Raw genomic sequence first — 21627 nt, 5'->3', positions numbered from 1 at the left:
GAGGTCTGGTGTGGGTGTCTCCAACGTTGGCCATTAAGAGACCCAGTTCACGTAGTCAACCAAAGATGGACAATGGCAGGAGCTGGAAAGAGCGACAAGCTGAGGCGGACCACCCTTAGAAGGGAAACAAGGGCCAGGGTTCGAGTGGACTCTCACAAAAAAAGAGCTGGGAGCAAGAGGGTAAGCTGCAGAAACGTGGCGCGATGATGGAGTTGCCAGGGCAAGGGGATCGAGCTGCCTATCGACCAGAAGGCCCGACAGTGAGTCGACGCAGCCCAAGGGCCATGTGTCACGGCGATGGAACTGAAAGGGCAAGACGATGAAGCTCTCTGTTGTGACAGAAATACGTAGCGTGGTAGGTTGCGAGGACTGGTGATCTCTCTGCCTGTACAGTATACATGTATGATTGTGATTTGCGCCGTGCAATGAACCTGAAAACATAAATATAATGCCTGGCACTCGGTAAGTCCTGAGTGCCCACTTCTCCAACCCTCACCGACAGGCATTGTGAAGTATGGTTAAACAACCCACTTGCCTGACACAGCAGTGGATTGACAGGGAGCTCTACACTGTTTTACAGATGAAAAACGCATGAAGGGCAATCATTGACTTACAATTTGAGTGAAATTTCCACAGGATATGAGCCAGATCTCACGGAGGTCCATGGAATATGAAGGGAATGCTGTAAGCCATGGGAATCCCATAACTGGAATTTATATTTAACATTTTAGTCAGGGGCAGTATACATCACATGAGGTGATTGGATTGGATTGTTCTTCTTTTTGGGTTGAAATTATAGTTTGACTCACAATAGGTTCCAAAGATATAAGTATTCTCCTTGACGTTAAACATCACTGAACCATTTACCTGGGTCATTTCCATGTTGAACGTGTGATTTATAGAACCTGTTACCTTATTAAGGGGCCAGGTTGATAGATAACTAATTGTACAAATCAGAATTTGCATGCATGATTGATAATCGCGGGTTACATTTGGATGGTATCAAAATTAAACACTCTTCATGTGGTGGAAAATTGGTCTTACGTTCCACCCAGTACCTACCTATACGTTGCAACAACCATATGACCATAAATAAACATGCTTGCTGAGAGCACATGAAAGAACTACTGTATTGTAGTGTTTGCATTGTGCAACATACTAAAGTAATTGTAAAAAAAATATACCGTTGTTGCTACTACAACTGTATGTGTTACTCTTTGCTACACCACATTCACACGATACTGTTTATTTTATACATTTGCAGAGGAGTAGTCGGGGACACTATGTCACGCTCACCTTCCAGTGTGATGACGGATGTGACGTCATGCTGACTTCCTGGTGCGATGACATCATGGAAAGTGACGTCATGCACAGGGGCGGGGCGATGACGTCATATTTCCCGGGGGTACTTAAGTGAGCGGGGTCGTCGCAGGAGCCCGGGAACGTGAATGGTGGAAGTTAGACCCAGGGGTAGGGCTGACGGAGCCTAAAAGGGAACCAGCACTAGCAATGGAAGTGGTCGGCCGATGTTGGATGATCCCTCGGCCGGCGCAGAGGGAAGAGCCCGGGAAGCTAGTTGTGCTTGGGAGCCTAGGACCCCTACCCCTGGGGATAAGTCCCTTAGCCCGTTATTGGCGTAAGCCCCGAAGAAACCCTTGGCGTAAGCCTGTCAAGATTCAATTTTGGGGAATGATATGCAATGTGCAGAATAGTTCTTGTTTGAAATAAAGTGTAGAGCTTAATGAAGTGCAGAGACTGTTATGCTGTGATTTGCACTGACCTATTCACATAATCATATTCAATTACTGGTATGAAAGTAGAGGTACCAGGGTTAGTAGTGAGTAGTTTTAGAAAAAACATGATTTATTGCTGTAAATAACTCCGTTCCCCCAGTCATCCATGCTGTCAACTCCTCGCTCCAATTGATGTCGAGAACCAAGACCTTCCCTTTTTTCTTCCTATTTATCGACGGCTTTGACTACAACATTAAACATGCAAACTTTTTCTGTGCAGTATCTTGACATATGCTGAAATGTAGATGCTATACATATACAGGCATTTCCTGCGTCTACCAAGTTATTTGCAAGAGGTACTGCATTATTTATTCTCATGTAATTATAATTCAAATATTAGAATTTCAAATATCTCTGTGGATATGGACCCTGTTGCAGGACATCTCCCTGGTGATTATAGGTGGTGAACTGAGTGTCAAGCATGACATGGGTGACAAGAATGACATGTGCTCACCTCTCCCCCTGGAGGACCTCTCACGCTTCGCCAGTGACCCCAAGCAACTGGGCACCTACCCTGATGTGACGGTGCCATGCCACGACAGGCTCACCCTTGAGTCAACGCTCAGTGACCTCAATGGCACCACCTCTCACAAAGGCAGCTCCTTCAAAATCCTCGACCCTAATCGTGAATACCACGTGGGCGATGTCTTAACAGTGCATGTCCAAACAAAAGACTACAGGGGCAGAGCGAAGGGCCACGGTGGAGACTTCCTCATCGGCCGTGTATTCAGTGAAAAGAGGATGTCATCCGCGATAGGCGTTCTGGAAGATCATTCCAATGGCACCTACACGCTGTCGTTTGTCCTACGCTGGCCTGGAGTGACAAACGTTGATGTGCTGTTTGTACACTCGAGCGAGGCAGTGGCTGCGCTTGAGGTGGTGCGTGAGGCCTTTCCTGTCAAGATTCAATTTTGGGGAATTTTTGGGGTGAATAAGGCCAGCCAGGAGACGACGGAGTGTGGGGCACGGTTACTGACCAAAGGCCGTAAGCTGTGCAACCTCACAGAGCCAGTACTTGGTGAGCCCTGGCTTTGTTACGAGCCACAGCATGTCCCCTGTACCTCCCTGCAGTGGTTCTTCTCTAACAACACTGTCTACAGCTTGAGCAAAGAGCATGAAGAACTCTTCACAAGGCAAGTGCTTAGCTCATTGAGATATATTTTTAAAGCAATTTAGGGAAAAATAAAATATTAAGTATATTGGCAGTGTCACACAAGCTGGCTGATGTTTCACGAAGTGGTCCTTATTCAGAGTTGTCCATGAGAGGCCATTAACCGTGCCACGTTTCAGACCCAGTGATTCGTAAATCCTGGATCTATGTGATAACTTACATATACGTTGTTAATTAAATTGTAATAAGTCAGAGATTATGTTATTGGGCTCTACATCAATTGCATTAATTAAATGGTTTTCCTCTGAGGTCAGACCTGGGTGTTATTATATAACTCAATTCGACATTTGAGGCCCAAATATGTGACATTACAAAAAATCTCGTTTTCCATTTACGCAACATAGCTCCCCTTAGACCAACGTGGTCACAACCTGATGCTGAAATGCTTTATTTGTTCCTGGTTAGATTACTGAAATGCCTTGCTTGCTTTAAAAAAAAATCTAAACAGACTACATTAGTCAATTAAAGTTAAACAAAATGTTTGTTTACATATGTGCCGCTGTCCTGGCGCAAATCTGCCACTCAAAGCTCCATCACATTAGAACTCAGTAGTGTTTGGGTTGTTTTGCTTGATCTGTATATTTCTGGTGTAAGGTGGAACTTGGTTGTGTATTTTGCACTCGTGATAACCTAGGTTATTAGATTTGCGCATTTATAAATGTACTTACTTATTGATGTATATGTTAATAGGATGATGTTGAAGCATATTATGTATTTGATTGGTAATCAGTGTACCTTTTTTGAGTTTGTGTGATGTGGGATTTTTCTGGAGGTTAACAATTAGTCGAGCGACATTATTCTGGATCTTTATTTGAAGCTTTTCTTGACTGCAGGAATCCATACTCTTAGGTTCTTTCGGTAAAGTCATGTAGGTATAAAATGTAATAATCTTATAATTTTATATCTACGTGACTTTACCGAAAGAACCAAAGAGTATTATTCTGGATGGGTTGAAGACGTTGTAGGGGTTTGAGGTATGCCAAAAGTAGTGAGCTGCAATAATCTAACCGAGAGATTATGAATCTGTTCATGAGGCATGGTCTGCTCGTCATAGATATGTTGCGTAGATGGTAGTGCGTGGGTTTTTGATTTGAGATATGTTCTCAGAAATCTAGGCTGATGTATAATGTGATGCCTAGGCAGTTTACTCTGTTGATTGGTTGCATCGGCAAGAGGTCTGTAATATAGACATTGACTTTGTTGTTTAGCGCTAGTTATGAGGAGCTCCGTTTTTGTATGATTAGTTTTAAAAAGTTATTTGTGAGCCATGTTTTGATAGTGTTTAGTACTGATGTTTTTTCTAGGTTGTGGTTAGTGGATCCTGGTGTGATAGTGAGTAAAAGGTTGATGTCATCCACGTCGAAGTGATATTGGAGACCAAGATGTGTTATGAAGGTGCAGTGGAGTCTGATATAAAGGTTGGCGAGAGGTGGTCCCAGAATTAAGCCCCAGGGGTCTCCAAATATGCACAAGGAGTTTTGCATTCTTTATATAGTTTACTGCATGTTAATTCATTTATTTTAAGATAAATGAAATGCATACAGAAGTGGATACAGGATAGTTAATGACTGGTAACTTTTCCTTGTCGCAAAACCTTTACATGTAATTCTCAATTTTATTTTGCAGAGAAAAAACACATGCATATCTAAAAGCAAATGGAAACTCCAACATACTTGTTAAAGGTGAAGGTAGGTTTTGCTCTTGAAACTTATATTTAGAGCATACAAAATTGAGAATGTGAAGCCAGATGTCACTCTGACACTATACATCTTCTCATTTGGTATTCTGTGGGTAGGTGGTGTCATGGATACAAATTCAGTCAGGTGTTGCTATAAATGGGTGGTTCGCACCCCATAGTATGTGTACTCCTGGGGGGACGTGTGAAATCTCTAGGGCCTACACAAGATACAACATTTTAACACGTAGGCTTTCGCGATATCATCTATTTCTGGATATTTTTCTCGGACGTGGCCAAAATGGTAAAATAACACACATCATTTACTGAAATAAAATGCACACTGACGCCTATCTGAATGCACAGTCACACCATTACGCAGGACAGAAATCCTCTCTCATCAAGACGCTCGTACATCGGGCTAAGAAAGTGTCAGATGGTGATAGTCTGAGAAGTGAAATTAAACATGTTAAAGCAGTGCTGCAATTGAACTGTAGCTAAAACGGATTTCAGACCATCAGAAACAGAACTGTTTTTCCATAAATATGCTAAATTTTAAAATTTAGCATAAATATGCTAAATTCCTCTGTTGATATGCAAATTCCTTTGTCAAGGCGCCCTTCCCTCTCTAAACCAAGCTTAAATATACGCTGCCAAGCTTGGTGGTGTTCATTCAGACGCTGTCTTTCCGACAGACCTGTTCTTCACCTGAGGACGGCTGCTTGCGTTGTGGCCGAAACGTCGTGAGAATTGTATTGTATTATGTTTTATTTTTATTATTTTATTATTTCCCTTCTACGTGACTTTACCGAAAGAACCAAGAAGATGAATCCCTGCAGTCACGAAAGCTTTAAATCGATATGGCTATCTCAATCAAGAGGAACCCTTCATGGGGTTGCTAAAGGGGCTCGCAGTGAATCGAGAATTTGTATGGTTTTGTAAGTTCATTATTGTAGCTAAGTCTAAATTATCCCCGTAATCTGACAGTGGAATATGTATACCTCGATCAGTGCTCGATTGGAGCTCGATCAGAGTTTGATCGGTGATCAATAAGTACATGATCAGAGCTCGATTGGAGTTTGATCGATGCTCAATCGGTACTCCGTCAGTGCGCAATTGGTGCACATTACGGTTCGGTCACATGCACATACGTTACTGCTTCACTTAATTTGTTATATCTCACAATGTTATATTTTAACATTAAATAAATAACCGTGACTGGCTGCGCCCATATGTTCGTATTGTTGCAAAAAAAATTGACACAAATTAATGTTAACTTTGCAATTCACATACAAGGCTTTTAAAATACCTTCAAACGGTACAGACCATCTGGAGTGTAAGTTTGCATCCGTAAAATATAAGTAATATAGGAAACACTAATTGGGTTAAATTAAATCTGGCTTAATAATCACCTCATCATTACTCAATGATGCTTTGCTTTGCTGAAAATCACGTGTTAATTATATAATTTGCAGTATGTGGTACTGCTCATAGTGGGCGGAGGGGTTACTTCCAAAATATTTTATGAACTGATAAAACTGTTCATAATAAATCTTGCAATTCACGCTGGTGACTGTTTATTTATAAATTGTGTGTTTAAATTCAGTCATATTGAGTGAGAAAGCGATTTTTTTTCACTTTATTGTTAGAATCATCATATATGTAATGTTGAAATAACAGATTACATTATGATCAACTGGCAACATGTGATGTGCTACGCAACTCTACACTGCATGACACTGCAGTAATGTATTGTCCACTCGTTATAATCAGCAGCGGCTCGTGACATTTCCACTAGGTGGGGCTATTGTTTGTGACCTCTGAAAAGAAAAAAGAAAAACCTCGTCATGTTATTGGCCTTCCCGTGAAAGTGATATAACTGTCTTATCTACCAACGGTAGGCATTGATAAATAATACAAACAATAAAGCACTAAAATGCTGTCCCCATGACCTTCAAGTCCACATTACACAACCCCTTTGACACTGCCAAAAGCCTAAAGAACAATTAAAGCTCAGCTGACACGACTCAACAAATTAGCCAAGGCAACCAAGACACCGCATACTGTACAATAACAGCCACATACCGTCGTACACCCACCTAGACAAAACGCTTTGATCAGTATTCACTGGCGACATTAATACAATGTACACAGGCCTACTATTTACTTCACTTTTAATTGGAGCTTGTTTCGTTGTGTGGCCACTGTCTCACTGTTATCTGTGGCAACTGTAACATCACTTTACACTGACTACATTGTCGAATGGAAAGCTAGGCCTATACTGACATTAGCCTACACATTTGATTTGGGGTTTAAGCCACGATTAAGTGCAATGTAACACATACTTCTGGTTTCAAGGCCACATGAACGCTATTCGGCTACATGCTTAACCATATTTCAATCAACCCATTAAATTGCCATTCAATAATTAACAAAGCTTACGATACATCAAAGTTGGCAAGGGAAACAGAAAAGTGCATTCTGCTTTGCACATCCACATAGCCAGGCCTTTCTAGCATACCAGCTCTGGCTAAATGTCCTTGCGTATGCTTTTCTCTGGTCGCCTGAGCGCTGGTTGATGTAAATTTTCGGTTGATCAGGACCCAGTTGCTTGACATTCAACTTCTCCTGCATAGTCATCCTTTCAAATTTAATATTAGGAGTGACTCCACAGTGTCCCTTGCTAATTCTTCGTTTGCTGCACCTGTTGCTATCGCCATTGATGTTGTTTCCTCCGAGCGCGTGTAGACCGTGACCTGCTACATTTGCACAGTGCAACCTAGCGTTGTGACATCGTCATCACAGCCATGGGCGCCCTTTTCACCGCCCTGAATGGGTCTCAAACGGCGTGCCTAAATGCGAAGCTAATCTCAACGAATGAAGGGGGACATCTCTCACTTGGACGCCATCATAGCCGCCCAAGATCTCCCCGAGGCACAAATCAGACTGTGGTGTTGCAGCGGTTTCTAATATGAACAACTTAAAATGCTATCTTCATAAGGCAATTCACGTTGCAAGAATCATTACATTTAAAACATGTTAAACACAACAAAACAGTTTATAGAAGAGTATTTTTTGAAAAAAATATTTCTCATATCGAGCTGCTTGGTGGGGCGGCCCCAACGCCCCTAGTGGACGAACCGCGCCTGGATATAATATAGTAAACCACAGTCAGACAGCACTTGCTTTTATTGTAGCAACACTACATATTGGTCCATAATAAAGGGTTTTTTTGAGGTAAATATAAATGTGTCGTTAAACCCACCACCACCCGACACAGCCATTTAAGTAAGGTTTGTCAGAAACAGAACATGCCAATTCATTACTAGTCCAGCACACCGGTGTGTTGGAGAGTAAATCTACAACATTTTAAAATTGAGTACGACGTTTTTCCAGTAATTACAACTAGCATCATCAGGCGACACCCGTGCGCTGTACTAGTAAGGAATTGGCATGTTCTGTTTACGTGACAATCCTTACTAATTGGATGTGTCGGGTGGTGGCGGGTTTAATGATACATTTATATTTACGCGAAGTAACCCAAACACCTCTTATGGATATTGGTCGCGAAAGCCTATTGTTCAACTGATTAAATAGTGGTGTGACACATTTTTACCTGTGTTCCACTTTAGAGAGCTTTTCAAATCAATGGACTATCCTCGAGAAATAATCTTTTGATTCGGATGTGTACACGTGTTTGTGTGCCTTGTGTGGGCTTTCTGATTTTCTTCCAATTATCTTCCTTTTCACCCTCACTATGTTTCACTATTGAACGCCTAAATATATCTATAAAAGTTTTTACGGAAATTCTCCTGTTTTTGCCAGGTACGTGTTAGTTTACTTTAGTATGTGTACGTGTGATATAAAATATAAAATTTGTGCTTTTCAATTTACTTATTATTCAAGATGCATTGCAAAAGTGAGTGCATGTGTGCGAGCATTGGTCCAAGCATGTTGCATCATGAAAAGGGAATACCCACAGAGGAGACCCATCATTTTTCTTATTTTTTGTTACCTTATTCCTTTTATCTCAAACTTATTAACGATTTTACTTTAATTTTAATTGGGTTTTATTTTTGGTTAAAATTTCAAAGACTAGTTGGCGCTGTGACTTCTCTTTGATGTGGACGTGCGCAGCCTGCTCTTGCTTCAAAGCACACATATAAGCTAAAATGGACTGATTTTGTTGGAGGCTTCCCGTGTTGCTGCATCACTCAGCGAGGACTTGCCTTGTAGCACAGCAACAACAGCGTCAGCAACAACTGCTGTATAAGCAGCAAAAACAGAAGAAAAGACAACAGTAATAACAGCAGCAGCAAAAGCAGAAACATCAGCAACAAAAACAGCAATAACAGAAGCAACAACAGCTACAATACCTTGCGATGGTGACACTGCAAATTCTGCTTTTGCTGCTGCACAGCTGCTTGCGGCCAGGCCCTGCTCTCGCAGGACTCCAGCTGAGCAAGCTGAGCGGTGTGGTCAAGGCAATGCCTCCCATCTTCTCCGGAGAATGGGGGTCTGTGCCGGCAACTTAGCTTGGCTTGGATAGACAAATCAATTATATCTCACCTAATCATTGCTGATACTGCGGTGGGACTCACTAGCAAACTCGGGCCAGGATCCAACGTGCAGAAAGGAGTGCGGATTGCCGGGTCAAACTACTCGAGTTCCGCACCCACTGTTCTATAGTCTGCTGTGGACATGCTGACCCCTACCTGACCATGTTTATCACTTGTTGCAGCGCCTCGCACATGGTTGTGCTGCAGATCTGGTCTGTTCTTCTTCTGCCCTACATCCACACAATCACAGAAGAGCGCCTTCATCTTCATACTGCTGCCGATGCAAAACACTATGGATTGGTCAATGCACGTTTTATAGTCAACAAGATGGAATTGATCCACGATCTGATGAACGATTGTGGACTTGACATATTGGCCGTTCCCGATACCTGGGTATATGATGACTCACCGGTCGAAATTAAGCTTGAGGCTGCACCTACATCGGCACCATCTTAAGAAGCCTGGCACTGGCAGCCCACATGGTCGAGGGATTGAACTGATTCACTGTGAAGACATCTGCATGAAAGTCCTCAGCGACTCATCAACAATTACGTCATTCCAGCTGCTGCTTGTGAAAAAAACGAACAGCATGCGGGGGCTTACTACCACGCTCATAAATCCACCGCCGCCCTCACTGCTGTCACAATTCTTTTCCGAGCTTTCCAGTCTGCTAAACTGTAGGCCACTGTGCTCTCGCTATATCATCTGTGGTGACCTGAACTGTCCCGGACCAACTGGTTCGTGTGGTAAAATCAACAGTGATCTCGCCAACTTTAACGACAATCACAGTTTAACCCAGCACACCATTGATGTAACATGTCGCTCGGGAAATATATTGGATCACATCTTCACATCCGCCGATGCCATAACTGTGAAGCACATTGTTATTTAAGATGTGGGTATTTCAAATCAGTCACGTGACGTGCAAAGTGGCATTACAGATTGATAGCCTAACCGTTACAACGATATCAAAGAAAAACTATAAATGACTGGACCACGATGCTTTCCGTAAGAAGATCCGGTCTTCATCGGCGTGTCTAAATCCTGCATTGACAGTCGATTAATTTGCAGCTCAATTAGAACATGACATCACTGCTGTTCTTGATGAACTCGTGCCCATCCGAATAAGCACAAAGAGAAAGGGAAAAGCGCGCAGTAGCTATCTGTCACTGGAGGCAATCGCAGCAAAGCAGTCCCGGAGGTGGCTGGAGCATCTTTGGAAGAACACTGATTTTGAGACTGTCTGACTCGCTTACAGAGCTGCCTGCAGATCTGCCAACCAACTCATTATTGAGTCTCGCAGATCATGCTATGCTCTGCGCTTCAATGAGTCAGCTCGCAACCCCATGCTTTTTGGCGCTTCGTGAAGGGTCTGGTGCACTCCAACCACTCATCAACGAGGCAACCTGGTCTGTGTACAGCACTTGCGACGTTCTTCGCCAATGAAATAGTGACGGTCAAAACGGCAGTTTCTAACTTGAAGTCAACGCATTCTCCCAGTCTGCCATGTGAGTTTGATCATCCTAGAACCAAAACTCGAGACCCTGGCACCAATCTCAGTGGCAGAGGTGTCCATGTTCATCGCACAGCGACCATATAAGACATCGTCGCTCGACTACATCTACACGTCAATTCTAAATCATGCTTAGACATCCTTGTACCGCTGATCGTCCAACTGGCAAATCTTTCATTCAGCGAGGGCTCTTTCCCATAATGGTTTAAAATGGTGCAGGTAACACCGCTCTTGAAAAAAGTTGGCTTGAACTGTAGTGACCCCACAAACTATTTCCCTATCCCAAACCTGAGTACAATTTTAATGGGCAGATTCAACACATTGCAGTCAGCATACCGGAAGTCCCGCATCACTGAAACGCCTCTACTCAAGATTACTGATGGATTCTACAAAATCATGGATGGCCGGTGCACCGCAGTGTTGCTTGGCCTCGATCTCTCAGCTGCCTTCGACACCATCGACCAAGACATACTCGTCGTGTGGCTATTTAACATTGTTAGGGCAGATTGAGTCATACCTACATGTGTAGTGTGCTATACGGAGGCACACACTTGTTCTTGGAGGCAACACGTTTATTACAACACCCCAACAGGGTAACTACATAAACGTACACTGGTTCTACATCTAGGTAATAACTACGCGGTTAACTAGACCACAACGGGGTAACTACATAACCGGGTCAGTCAGTAACACACTGCCTGACCCACGATGCCATGCGTAAACATCGAAGACTGAAGACCCAGGACCGAGGATCGAATAAACGTAGCAACGACGGGTTCCATTCCAACAGAGAGCCTCGATCGCTCTCGGGACTTCCCTTTTATGCACCCTAGCGTGGCCTCACTCCGCCCTCGGCCACACCCCTTCTAGAATCTACTAGAAGGCTCTGGGCCATATCACGTGTCCCTAGAGCCCCCTTTCAGGCCCCCTTGCTACCTTGCCCCGGTCACGTGCCCTCTCGGGTTCACACAGAGTATCACGTCCTCACTTGCTCTCTCTCTGACCCTCACCAGAACTATGCCCCCTAGGGCCCGCTTCCATGTCATACCCACTCTGGTGCCAGAGAGAGACTCAAGACGTACAGTTCCACTCTTGTGACAGTAGCTGGTGCTAAAAACCAGAGTGACTCCATATAAGTCACTGCACATGGACCATCAAAGTTAGTCAAGCTAGGTAACTAACTGTCATCGCCTATGCTGTGCCTAGTTGGCCTACCACAGGGGTCCATCCTCGGGGCTTTCCTATTTTCAAAATATGTCTCTCCGATCGCCAATGTCATCTCATCGCGTGACATCAAGTTCCATCAATATGCTGATGATACACAATTATACACCAGAGTGACATCAAATTTAGATATCTGCTGGTTGGCATTCAGGTAAAAAACATTGAGGAAGATCAGGTGTGGCAGTCGCAGACTACATGATTCAGTTTTCTATTCATCTAAAGAGCCTCGGAACCATACTCGACTAGAATATGTCGTTTGAGCACCATGTGCAAAATATAGTCAGGTCCTACAATTTCCAATGAAGGGCTCTCAGACACATCCGATCTCTATTGAGTCAACACAGTGACATGTAGCATAGTATCGACAAGGCTCAATTATTGCAACTCACTACTCTATGGGATGTCTGGCAGAAACATTAGCAAGCTGCAGCATGTATAAAATTATTTGGCACATATTGTGACGGTTACTCAAATATCCGTCCATGCCCATCCAGTGCTCACCGAGCATTGGCTTCTGGTTGCTGAGCAAATTTATTATAAGGTCGCACTCATTACACACACAGTGCTTGTAACCAATTAACCACAATACCTTACTGATCTCGTCAAGGAGCATAAACCATCACGCAAACGCTGGTCATCCTCGCAGTGGCGTTTGGCTAGCTATCGAAAAAAATTGTCACTGCATCACACACTTTCAGGTGGGCTTCTGCAGCCATCTAGAATGCTCTTCCTTCCAATATTAGGAAAACTCATTTCTTTAGAACTGCTTTTTGTATTTACTTTATTGTACTTCCCACACACCTTCGATTAGCATGGTTGGCTATGTATGGTGCAAAATATAGTCAGGCTATGTATGGTGCAAAAGAAATTCAACATACAGTACGTACAAATTATCTTCTATGGAGCGTCAATAGAGCACCGATCGAACCATGACATTTTGAGTAGGTTGGTGTATTTGATCGAGCATCAATCAAGCACCAATCGAGCACCGATTGAGCACCGAACAAACTCCAATCGAGCATCAATCAAGCATTGATCGAGCTCCAACCATGCACAAATTGAGCACTGATCGAGCACCGATTGAGCTCTGATCGAGTTCCGATTGAGCATCGATCGAGCACTGATCGAGCTTAGATTGAGCACCGATCGACCACCGATTGAACTCTGATCCAGCACCAATTGAGCTTTGATTGAGCACCAATCGATCTTCGATTGAGCACCAATCAAACTCCGATCAAGCTCTGATTTAGCACTTATCGAGCTATGACATTTTGAACACATGCGTCTATGTGACATCCCAGTGATTGAGCAGTGATCGAGCTATTCCATTTTGAATACATGTGTTTATGCGATCAAGTCGTGATCAAGCAGGGCGATTTTTTTAAATCAGTAAAGTGATTCCTGTTACATTATTTCTGGATCAAATTAGATTATTTGTTGATCGAACAAACCTATTGGTGGAATTTTTTACTTTTAGCCCACCCATTGATGCTGACGCTCGCCCATTGAAACTGTTTTCGTATTTTATATTTTCGTTTTGCACACCATTACAGAATAATGATCGTCAACTTACACCAAATTTGCTAAATAGAGAAAATTTGTATTGAATAAATTCAATACAAATCTTTATATTTTTTCTTTTTCATTAAATTACATTTTTATGAACCTGCCAGATGACAGCCAATTACAATAGTTACAAATAACCACAGATTTTATTGTTAAATTCAAATATCTATGTAATCTTATCTCTGTGATTTTGTATTGCTTGTTGTAACTTGCTGACCCACCCCTCCTGGAAATCTGTGAAAAAGAGCTTTATAGCTCATCGGATTTCTCCAGTCTAAATAAAGATTGTGATTCTAAATAAAGCATTTTCGTGTATTGTTTGGTCACCAGCTTGAGACCATCAGTCAACGTGATACCTTAGTTTACTTGTGGGCAACTGTCCAGATTCAAAGCAAGTCACTTATCTTTTTTCGATTTCAAGCTTTCGTGACTGCAGGGATTCATATTCTTGTTTTTTTCGGTGTGAAAACTACAGCAATAAAAACACATTTTCTTGCTGTAGTTTTCACATCTGATGATGATTGCTTGTGTTGCAATCGAAACGTCGTAATCATTTTTATAATGATTTATTTTTATTATTGTATTATTTCCCTTCTAAGTCACTTCGCTTTCTTTTTCTTTACATTATTAAATATTCAATATCAGTTGCCCTATTTTAATGGGGCCAGGAGGGGCAGAGCACTCGTGATTTTTGCAGGAAGCATAGCGGCAAGTAACTTGCTGCTATTTATCTACCAATGCTTCAGTGCATTTCCGCCACTGTCGAACAGCTTTGGATGGACATCTGTGAAAAATAGAATCATAGCTCATCAGGCTTTTCCAGCTTAAAGAATATATCTATGCATGTTCACCACAAGTACGTGTGGTTAATGCAGATATGATTCTATTTGGTGTTTGAACATCTAAACATCTGTTTTATTGCCAGAAAGGGTAAAACGTATTCTTCTTTTTTCATGCTTTGATACTGGAAATAAAGGATCCATATTATATTCAAGCAGAATGCTACTTTTATTGGCCCTGTATTGGATCACACGGTTGGCATCTGTTTAACTCATTGGCTTCAAAACCGAATAACTTTGTATTATTCTAGCCTGTTGATACCGTTCATTATTATTGACCTCATCACGATCAGCTTCATATATCCTGAGGCATTGTCGGTGTGCACGTTTGAGCATGCTCGCTCTCTACATCGACCCTGTTTGCCTGCCAGCTGTGCAGGAACATCTGCTACCTGTGTGCGGTGGAATCCAGAAAGACAAGAGCAAGGCTGATGCTTTTGGGGCCAGCGAGTTGAAGAGCAGAGTGCAGCAGCTCGGGTATTACCTGAATAAGGAGTGGCAACCGGCCAACTGCAAAGGACGCAGGTTTCTCAAAGCTGAACAGGTCACCGCATGCCTCCGCAGACGCAACATCTACCTCTTGGGCGACTCCACCGTGCGTCAATGGTACAACGTACTAGTGGACTCGGCCATGCCCAGTAAGAGACCCCCCTCCTCACTCACCACAAGCTTTACCCCCAAGTGCCAGAAGTATCCTCACACCACCTGGCCACCTGTTATCTCGTATCCGCATCGGACTCCTTATATTAGCTATCTGCTGCCATCTAACCTCATCGTGCCATCTGCGCCTGTATCTGCTTGAAACATATAACGTAAATCATAAACTTGCATATTCCATTTATTGCAGTAACATTTTGAAATGTATATAAGATTCTACAAATGTGGTGAACCACCCTGTACACTGAACAAGTCATCTTGGAGTTATGGTGGTGAGCAAGGCCTGTATTGAGTTGAAGTGCCCCTTCCAAACATATTCCCGGACTGAAATCAAGAATATACGTAGATATACATTTTGTATCTAGAAAAGCCCAATGAGATATGATTCTCTATTTCACAGGCGTCTATCCCAAGCTGTTCGGCAGTGGCGGAAATTTACTGAAGCCTGTACATTGGTGAATAAATAGCAGCAAGTTACTTGCCGCTCTGCTTCCTGCAAAAGTCACAAGTGCTCTGCCCCTCCTGGCCCCATTAAAATATGGAAACTGAGATTGCATAATTAGTAATGTAAAGAAAAATAAAGCTAAGTGACTTACTTTGAATCTGGACAGTTTCCCACAAGTAAACTAAGTTATCACGTTGACTGATGGTCTCAAGCTGGTTCATAGACTGGAGAAATCCAATGAGCTATAAAGCTCTTTTTCACAGATTTCCAGGAGGGGTTGGTTAGCAAGTTAAAATAAACAATACAAAAAACGATAGGAGTGCAAAATAGGGGAAAAAGGTAAGCAAGTAACTAAATACAAATAAATATTAATTAATTACGTCAGATTTTGCATCATTAAATGCAAGCTTGGGCAAGGCAACAAGACAATAAAAAGTCCCAGACCACACCAAGGCAACACACAATCCCTAAATAAAATGGCTCATTGCCGTGGGCTCAATTATAAAGCATGTTGAAGGACTGACTTAGAGCAGACTATTCTGTGTAAAGCATACAGGAGAGTCGTTAACTGTTTTATGAGAGGCCTAACACGTTCCTTCGGAGTGGGCAGGTAGGAACTTGGTTGGACAGCGCATTCGTGCACGACAGAAAGCTCGCGGTCACGTGACACACTTCAACCAATCCGGGAGCGTACATGTTTAGGAGGGGCTATGCACGACAGGCAAATAATCCCTGGTGGGCAGTGTTGTTTGCGTGTGGACAGAGCTCATAGAATAACACATTGAATGCTTCGTTTTTGTTGTCTCTGTTCTCAGCCCTGAAGCGGTTGAACTTGCACATTCCAACAATTCACCAACCTGGACTCGCCGTGGACCCCCAAAACGACATCTTGCTACGCTATATTCCGCATGGTTACCCATACTACTGTTCCCAGTTGCAGCGTGTCAAGGACTTTCGCCATGTAGCGCTTGAGGTGTGGTGCACAGTAATATTTTCATTTCATATTGCGTCATTCATGCCAACAGCATCCCAGTGCACCAACATGCGCGTGGTTGATCTCAACAGATCTGATCTGAAGTGTGGAACACAAGAATGTGGAACAAAACATTGCATTTTTTTTTTAGGTTGTGAGTGAGTGTTCTAATCAGAAGGTGATGGGGATGGTGTTGCTTATATTAACAATAGTTTTGTTCGTTGCATAATATCCCTCTGCATTATGAACTTTTTAGTAATTGTTGGGTCAAAACGCTTTTCCACCAGTGTGACATCCCGGTGTTCCCTCTGAACCCTTTCCATATTCGCAAGGTGGATGCCATCTCCGGTGGGCCAATGACGGCTGTGGCAGTGTCGCTGGGGGCCCACTTTGTGCCGTTCCCCTTGGTCGATGCGTCCCGGCGGTTACTGAACGTGCGCGCCGCGATTCTACGACTGATCGCACGCAGTCCGCAGACGACCATTGTCATCAAGACCATCAATATGCGCGAGACGGACATCAACCTTGCCAGTTTCAGCAACTGGCTGGCATTCCGCATTTGGGCGTTGACACGACGTGTGTTTATGGACCTCCCCGTTGTGATAATTGACGCATGGGAAATGACGGCGTCGCTCAATACCTATGATCTACACCCGGCAGAGTGGATCGTGCACAACCAGGTGGATCTCTTCCTGGCACACGTGTGTCCAACATAGTGTTCGCAAAACTGAGCACTTTCAACACTTGCCATTGTAAAGTATGCTTCTGTAGCGCTCAAACCGACACGACAGCTTCTTGTCTTTCCTCGTTACTTTATTTCGTGTATTTCGCTCAACACTCCTCCATCGAACATCGCTCAACGTTCCTCCCGCTAACACCGATTCACAGTTCTCCTCCACGCTCTCCGCTCGCTCGCCGCGTTCCGCCGGCCTCACTCGCTCCCCTTTACTCCTCCGTCGACTCTCCTCTCCACTCTCTCCGCCACAGTTCGGCTGCCCTTTATCAGCTCCGCCGTCCCACTCCATCGTAACTACATCAGCTTCTCTTCCCACACTCCAGCCGCTTCCTACTGGCTTCGTTGTCTCACTGTTACTCTACACTTCTCCACCGCTACCCTACACTTCTCCACTGCTACCCTATACTGTTACTAGCTCTGCTGCTCCGACTCTTCCATCCTCTGTCTCCTCCCAGGTGCGAACTCCCGTCTCCTCCGAAAACCCCTGTTTTCATCCCCGAGCCAATTAATTCCCAATTAATCAGGGGCATCCCCCGCGACGACACTCGCTCCCAGCCCCCGCTGCCACGTGGCATGTTTTTCCAGACAATGCGGCACCACTCTGCGACAACAACACCCTCTCGGCCAATCAGCGCCCTGCGTCCTTAATTACTCCCTGCCACCTGCTACCATCCTCAGACATCACGTCACCTCCTTTTGGACAACAACAACGACCAGCCAATCAGCGCCCCGTATCCTTATTTGCTCCCACTGTACGCCGGGTGCGCGCACACCGACTTCAGCATGTGACGCATATCTCAGGCACTACACTTCCATGAAAAACTATATTTCAATAAAATAGATTGACATATGATTGACTTCAGCATCTCACTGTAGAATTTATAAATATGAATTATGACGTAGGAAAGAAACGGTGTATTGTAATATGATTGTACCCATATGCACCTTTTTTTGCTCTCATCACTCTGCACTAGAGCTCCAAGTAGATCTCTCCACAGTAGCACAAGTCGCACGCTTCTCTCTACACCAAGGACCAGGACCGTTCCTGCCCGACGTGAATTCTCCACCGTTTGGAACGGCATCCCACTTCACATTCGTAACATTCAATCAACACCGACTTTTAAGAGACAGTTAAAGGCCCCACTTCTCTTGTCTGGCATTCGAGTGACATTGAGCTTGACTCGGCACCGCAGAGTTCTGGTCATTTATGTATGTGAAATATTGTGTTACAAATTTCACAATTGTTATCAAAAATGTTGTTATAACGAAATGAAATGTTGCATACCTTGCTTACATTTTTTTTGGGACTGGGTTTAATGGCGGTGTTCATTTTCTAATATTTAGTAGTTGTGGTGTGAAAGGCAGAGTGAAGGACACATCATGAATAAAATACTCATCAAACATTAATGTTTTTAAGATTAGTCACACAAATCAAATAAATGTACTATATATACTGTTATTTCAAATTTAGTTGAAACATCCGAAGTCATAGAAACAAGTCACGTGTTATTTCCAGAGCAGCAAATCATAATGGTTCCCATTCCCTTTATTCTGATGGGGGGGAAATATTGTCTCCAAATCCACAACTCTGTTCCAGAGTCCTTGTTGTAAAGTAACAGCATGATCTACATGCTTGGCTGATTGGCACCCTGTAAGGGTTACACTTTTTTTATTAAGTAAGGGAGAGAGAGGAGTTCGGCTCCATTTTCTCTCACATGCAATTCCCTCAATATTATGGGATACGGATGCGGACGTTTAAAAATGCTTTAATGGCAATAAAAAGATGGACAAATAACTTGATTACAAAGAGTCTTAACAAGATTTGAAATGTATTAACTACTAGCGGAAAGTACCCCGCGTTGCCTGGGCGAAAAAGACACACACACACATCGACTTACACACACATATGTACTCAAACACACAAATCGACTCACACACACATCGACTTACACGTGCACATATCGACGTACACACACACATCAACTGACACACACAGACTCACACACACACAGCGACTCACACACACACATAGACGCACACACGCACGGACTTACACACACACATCGACATACACACACATCGACATACACACACATGGACCCACACACACAGACACATCGACTTACATACACACATTGACTCACACGTACACATCAACTCACACACATCGACTTACACAAACACATATCGACCCCCACATGCACACATCGACTGACACACACACATCGACTTACACACACACATATCGACTTACACACACACACACATAGACTGAGATACACACACAGATCGACACACACATCGACTTACACACATCGGCTCACACACACACGTCGACTTACACACACGCACATGGACTTACACACACACATCGACTTACACACAGACATCGTCTTCCACATACACACATATCGTCCCACACACATACATCGACTTACACACAACAACAACCGCCATTCGCAACTAAGTGGTGGTGATGTCACCACGACGCTTGTGCCAGGCTATGTGCACGTTGAAACCACGTGAAGTGTCGAAGGCCCGCTGGCAGGAGGTCACAGGCCAGACCCAGGTGCCACGGGTCAACTGACTGAGATGACTGGTTGATGCACCACCTGTGCCCTCTACTGTGCCAACTTGCTGTGCTTTAGTCCCCCGGCGCTCCGCTCATTGTTGTGAGCGTCACTCCTTCACCTTCCATTGTTGTTGGAGGGCGACTGCCTCCAACTGCCCAGTAGCGTCCTTCACGAACCTACTCCACAGAGGCCGATCTTGACACCGCTGGTACCAGTCATCGGCAAGTCCACTCAGCTCCACATCCTCCTGTACCACATCACTCCATCTCTTCTCGAACCCGTGCCATGCCCGTTTAGCCCCCTCTCTTTAGGCATGCGGTGACTGGGCATGCGGGTCGACAGGATCCAGCCAAAGCAGCCTTGCCTGTCGGAGGAACTCACTGTTGGGACTTTGTCCAGATTTTTCAAGGATTTGTGAGCTCCTCACACAATCCAGCCTGGTTAAACCCAGGATGGATCATAGGCAGGCCAGCCTAAATGTTGCTAACCGACGAAGATGTTCCATTAGGGGGGTCCACGCTTCGCAAGCGTAGAGAAGGGAGGGAATGACCGTGGCCGAGAAGACCTGAAGCTTCATGCGGAGCGACAGACCAGGTCACTTCCCATACAGTGTTAAGCAACTGATGAAGAGATAATGCTGCTCGACTGATTCGGAGTGAGATCACTGCTGTCGAACTGGAGCCGGTCATGAGCACACTGCCCAGGTATGGGAAACCCTCCACTCTCTCCACAACTGCCCCATCACCAATTGGGAGTTGTGGAGTGGAGTGTCCGATGGTGCAAAATACGCAGGCAAGTGCTTAGTTTTGGTGGGGCTGATGGTAAAGCCCCACCTCATAGTGGCAAGCTCCAGGTTCAGCAGCAGCGCCTCCAACTCCTCCTCTGAGTGAGCGGATGGAAATTCCTCCGGTACAACCATTAAAGGCTTCATTAACTTCGCGGTCAAAATAGATGTTAACTAATGTGGGAGAGGAGATCCCTATCGCACCCCAAGGTGTACAGGGAATGGCTCTGAATCCTGGCCACGTCGTTTTACCCGGGCCTGCTCACCATCATGAAGGTCTTTACTTATCGTGAGCAGCAGATCAGGGACTCGGAAAGCACAAAGAACAACCCAGAGCCCAGACCTATGGATGGTATCATAGGCCTTGACCAGATCAATAAAGCAGAGATGTAGGTCTTGTTGGAATTCCCTACACATCTGCTGTAGCAGACGGACAGAAAATATGACATCTGTGAGGACCGCCCTTTTCTAAAACCGCATTGGGGCTCTGCAAGCCTCTCCTCAGCGTGCCTAGTAAGGCGATGTTTAATAATCCTTGCCAGGACCTTTCCCGGCACACTGAGGAGTGAGATGCCCCTGCAGTTATTACAGTCTGTGCGGTCCCCTTCTTAAAGAGAAGGACCACCAGGGCATCCTTCCAATCCTGTGGAACCCGTCCAGTGGTCCAGACTGTTGTTATGATGTCATGTAGGGCAGTCTGTGCACAAACGCCACCCTCCCTCAGCATTTCGCTTGGGAGATCATCTCTGCCCGGTGCCTTTCCTTGTCTCAGACTCTGGATCGCCTTCAGTACTTCCTAAACAGATGGCACCTCAGCCAGCCACTCACAGGGGGTGACTTCTTCTTCCCATATTTGAGGCACTGCAGCCTCAGCAGGGTCATCCCAACTTTGTCCCATGATGTTTTCCAGGCTGAGAGATTTCCCCTCCCCCAGGACCTCACAGAAATGCTCAGAAAATCTGCAAACCTGTTCCTGGGGGTCAGAGATTGGATCACCGTTATTTACCCTAATGATGGTAATAGGTGTGGCACTGCAGGTTACTTTTTTGATGGAATTAAAGAGCGATTTGTTATCGCGGGCCACTGAGGCAGACTCCATCTCCTCAGCAACCCGCGACC

At 44.3% G+C, this 21627-nt stretch overlaps 1 long non-coding RNA gene across 1 annotated transcript; it reads left to right on the top strand.

Annotated features, from left to right (window-relative positions):
- Window positions 1–2592: 2592 nt before the first annotated feature.
- LOC144719213 (uncharacterized) lies at window positions 2593–15103 on the top strand. Its single transcript, XR_013585566.1, has 3 exons — window positions 2593–2926; window positions 4591–4652; window positions 14712–15103. It is a non-coding gene; the product is annotated as an uncharacterized LOC144719213 (long non-coding RNA).
- The last annotated feature ends 6524 nt before the right edge of the window (window positions 15104–21627 follow it).

Source organism: Lampetra planeri, chromosome 5 (genome assembly GCF_965212315.1).
Source record: "Lampetra planeri chromosome 5, kcLamPlan1.2.h2, whole genome shotgun sequence".
Taxonomy (NCBI): domain Eukaryota; kingdom Metazoa; phylum Chordata; class Hyperoartia; order Petromyzontiformes; family Petromyzontidae; genus Lampetra; species Lampetra planeri.
The sequence above is the reverse complement of the archived record's forward strand: the minus strand, read 5'-3'. Positions and strand labels throughout refer to the sequence as shown.